Source organism: Arvicanthis niloticus, chromosome 14, assembly GCF_011762505.2.
Source record: "Arvicanthis niloticus isolate mArvNil1 chromosome 14, mArvNil1.pat.X, whole genome shotgun sequence".
NCBI lineage: Eukaryota > Metazoa > Chordata > Mammalia > Rodentia > Muridae > Arvicanthis > Arvicanthis niloticus.
Genome location: NC_047671.1, coordinates 1,485,736 through 1,490,626, shown reverse-complemented (window position 1 = coordinate 1,490,626; position 4,891 = coordinate 1,485,736). Strand labels below are relative to the sequence as shown.

Genomic DNA, 4,891 nt, shown 5'->3' with positions numbered 1-4,891 from the left:
AACATTTGGAAGTCGTTTCCCTCCTACCAACTATTTCAGGGATCTAGTTCAAGTCCTTAGTTTTGTGTGACAAGTACTTTTTTTTTTTTTGATGTTCACAAGATGCTTTATTCTTATTTTTGATAGAACAGTTTAAACACTCATAGAGCTACTGTTTCGTATTATTGCAGGGGCACTTCTCATTTTACCTATATTGTAAAAACATTGTTTTACCTTCTTCTGGCTACTGTAACCACGTATGATGAGCTAAGTGAGGGCTTGGAGATTTATACACTATCTCTCTTACAGCTTTAGTGGTCAGACACCCAAAGTTACTCCCCCCACTCCCTCTCACTGTGACAAGTACTTTTATCAAGAGGCATCATGCAGGTCCTTTGCTGAGGGTGTTTTGTCACAGAGAAAGGATAACTAAGACAAAAATGATGATGATGATGATGATAATAATAATAATGGAGACTTTATATAATATTTTCTTCACTTCTTATATTCATTGTCTTTGGGAGAAGACATATTGCTCTTACTCAGATTCATCTCTCTTCTCTAGTAATACCTTGTTTATTCAAATTTAACTTGTAATGATTTGATCTTTAATTTAAACAACATAATGAAGTAAATACTAAGGTTTTTAAACAAAAAAAAACCCATTCAAGATTCACTTGTGAATGCTTAAAATATATTAACTGCTTAGTTTCTAAATTCTATATCTTCATAAAAAGAAACCACACATATTCTTATTCTAATATATTCTTCTAGTTTCTCTTTCTTGTCAACAACATAACTGTAGGAGGAGCTAAGGTGGGAGGAGTAAGGGAGGAAGGGGAGGAGCTAAGGGAGGAGAGGAGAGAGAGGCGACCATGGAGGCTGATGTTCACATGTCTCCGCCAGTCAAAGGTAGTTGGTATATCTAGGCTGGGAATTGGGTCACACTTCTGATTGTGTACGCATCTTGTTATTGATCATTACCAAATATATAAAGTCTTTGGATAATCTAAGCATTAGAGTCTCATCTGTACCGAGCCCTTGTGGTTGGCAGGATAGTCTGGGCAATGCCCAGCCTTGCAGAGACAGCATGGAAGACTGGCGGAGCTATCTCCCACGCTGGCGTCCCATGGGTGGCAGGACTGGTGTTTCTGGCTGGCTGTTTCTAGCTGCTGCGTGCATGTGGCCTCTGGCCACGCAACATGGCCGCAGCCCAGACAGTCGGATTAATCCAGCAGCCACTTTTTAAAAAAATTACTACAACACATAACCCCTTGCTAAGACAAAAAATATCCAAATAGCTTCCCCTCTTCTCTTATCCATAAAGGTCTTGATCCAAATGATCAAGACAAGTTGGAATGACAATATGGTAGTTAGACTATTGATATGTTTGGTTTTAAGACAGGTTTCATTATGCATCTGAATCTCTTGCCTCAGTTTCCTGAGTGCTTAGATCACAGATGTCCATTACCATGCTTTATATTAATAGTGATCACTATATATAAATATTGAAACCCACCAAGGAACTTCTTTTCAATTATTTAATCTTCAATACCTACTACTAACTATGATGCTGATAAAAATATATCTTCAAATCAGGTGCAAAAACAATATATTGTGCGGCCACTTAAGAAAAGCACTTGACCAAACATATTTTTTCATTATCTAAAGAAATAAATAAGTGGCTATCAGTATTGATGGCATCCTGTATTTTCATCGGCGTAGACATACATCCATTATAATAACAAATTACCATCTATTAATAATGGCCAGTGAGAAATTTTGTCAGAGATCTCTTGGAATAATTTCCTAGCCTATTCCCTCATTAAAATATTGCTGTGTCTGAATAGAAGGATTTAGCTTGATAAGATAAAGCAACAGCAACAGAGAGGGACCTAGGGAGCTATTAAGGAAACATCAATGTGAATCAGATCTCTGTCATTCATGATTTTCAGGTTCAATTGTAGTTTAAACATATTCTATGGGGGATTGTAGGGCAAACAATTGCAGTCCAGTCAGTTATTTAGTTCTTTGAAAGGACAGCCTCACTAGACTGCTGGCAAGCTATCATGAAAAACAGTAACTCTCACCTGAGTTGCTGAGTATTGAGTAGCAGCCAGATAAACATTTTATTCCTAACAGATGCCTGGGGAGTGTTTAATATTTGCTGAAGGTTGGTGCAGAGCAATAGATTTAGTTTTAGGCATGCCAAGAGAAGGCTTGTTGATTGAGTAGAAGGCAAGGAACGAGACAAGACTATATTTGAATAGAAGATTATCACCTTGGCCCATAGGCTGTTCCAAGAGCATGTCTAAAAGAAATGCCAAGTCTCCTCTGTCATGTTAAGACATTTCAGGCTGGGGATGTTGCTTAGATGATAGAACTTGAGAGTTCCATGTTCCATTCCCAGTGTCATGTAAACTGGGCATGTTAGTTCATGCTCATAACTCCAGCACTCTGGAGATAGACACAAAAGGATCACAAGGACAAGATCATCCTTAGCTGCACAGCAGATTTGAGGCCAGCCTTGTAAGCCTAAGACCTTGACTCAAAACAGACAGACAAGCAGAAAAATCTCAAATTCATACAGTTCATAGCAAACATTTTTACCTCAAATATAAAACCTTTGTTTAAAAATATCCTAAACAAACAAACAAACAAACAACCCAATGAAACGATGAAAAGATATTTTTGTGTGATAAAATAAATTCCTGTTTTGTTTTCTAGAACTTAATTATGCTTCTTGATTACTATACCGTTAATATGGCTTATCACTTTAATAAAGGAGGTACTGGTCTACCAAATTAACAAATTACAAATCTAATAATAAAAATATAAGTTTAAATTACATATGATTTTCAGAAATATCAGATTTGAGTAAATATTTTTCATTAATTATTTATTTTACATCCAGATCACATCTTTCCCTCCCTCCTCTACACCCAGCCCTTCTCTCTTACCTCCACTCAAGTATTGTGGCAGCTTCGGAGTTGTTGTGATTGGCTAGCTCACATGACATGAGGAGTTGTGATTGACTGGCTCATATGGTAGACTTGAGGAGTTATTGTGATTGGCTGGCTCAGATGGTTGATGTAAGCTGTACCTGAACCTGTGGCTATGACATTTTCCCTAGATCTCCCTGTAGCTCCTCCAATATCTGGCTCAGGAGTGTGTTCAATTTAGAACCAACTTCTGTTTGTAGGACGCCTGTAACATCAGCACTGGATTTATCAGCTGAATAAGAGTGCTTGCTATGTAAGCATGAAAACCTGAGTTGAGATTTCCTATAACCCACATGAAAAGCCAAGCTAAAACACACTCTCTGTAGCCCCAGCATTGTGGCTGGGGGATAGGTACAGAAAATAAGGCATACCCCAATTCAAAGGAAAAAGGTGGAAAACCATATAGCAGGACACTCAGTATCCTCCGTTGGCCTCCCTGCACATTGACATGTGCCTATAACACACACACACACACACACACACACACACACAGCCTTATAAACTTGGACTCACCACTCTTCATAATGATATGAGAGCACTCCTTAATCAGTATTTTGTAAGAGAGATATCTGAATGTTTGGGTCTCCAGTTTATGCCCTGGTACACATTGCTATTCTTTTATTTTTCTATGTATGCTTCAGCTGTCCAAATACTTCAACATTCATCCTTATTAAAGCCTTTTAAAGATATTTAAAAAGTCTGAGATCCCTTTCTTTTTGGGAACCTAATTAACTAAGTAATGCCAATCTGTATACCTCTGAGGCCATTAGCATCTTCATAGCAGCTGAGAGAATAAAAATTAAAAATAACTATTTGTGTTATTTCTCAAACTATTGTTTCATAGTTCTTAGGCTTTTGCAAAAATAATTTTTAAGTTATTGGTAGGAGTTTTTTTTCTGTTTCAAATGTCATTTTATTGCAAGGTGGTATTTAATTACAAGTTTAAACTATAACTTGGTAATTTTAGTTGGGTAGCAAGTTGATGCAAATTGCCTATTCAAAAGTGATTAGACAACTCTGGATACAGAGCAAGGATCAAATATATTACTAGGGTAAGCCACTAAATGAACCTTAATCATTTCATAAGAAAGATACACTGTAATTTCAGTAGACAACAATACAAGAAATAGTTTCTATTTAAGTTAGCTCTCTCTGGACATCTCAGATGAGATAGATACATTTGTATAACTGGGTGATCTTGAGCCTTCTTAATGAGTAGCTTTAGATGTTCAATGCACCTCACACCGGTTTCCTTTTCCTGCTCTACAGAACTGCCCCCACACCACATACTTCTCTACCCAGTCTATCACTTGCTCTTGCTCCTTGCGACACATCATGTCCTGTACAGAAATATGATAGTCCAGGTACTTCTTTATCTCCTTATATGTTCTCTGTAGCTGTTCCCCATAAGTGACCTCAAGGCCATGAGAACAGCATTTCTTTGAATGTCAAAGAGGTAATAGCAGTGTGCCTGCTGTGCCTTCTCCATGTCACCTGTATCCCAGATCATTTGATTATGTTTGTCAATAAATTCTCCAATAGAGGCACCACACTTCTTAATCACATAGATAGATAATCAACCCAACTGCTAAGATGGTAGAGAAGATCTATGCTATAATCACCTGTATTTCTTTGGACAGAAGATACAAGCTAAGCTGAGCCGAGTTCCAAGAACATGGGGTTCTGTCATATCAGTTTTAAGGGAAAGGACCTTGAAAAGTTTCTCAGGGATTAAGACACACTTTCCCTCCATCTTCAGGAGAAAGTGGTACAGGGGCAAGATGTGACTGATCTATGTGAAAGACTCCCAGGATCATCACATTCTTCAGACACTGCCTCTGGCTGGGGTGGCAGCAGAAAGTACCATCCGGGACAGCATGGTCTGTGAAGGTCCAGGCAGCAATCTTCAT

The 4,891-nt window shown here is 38.0% G+C and overlaps 1 pseudogene; it reads right to left on the bottom strand.

Annotated features, from left to right (window-relative positions):
- Positions 1-4,056: 4,056 nt before the first annotated feature.
- Positions 4,057-4,891, bottom strand: LOC117720051 (ATP synthase peripheral stalk subunit b, mitochondrial pseudogene; annotated as a pseudogene).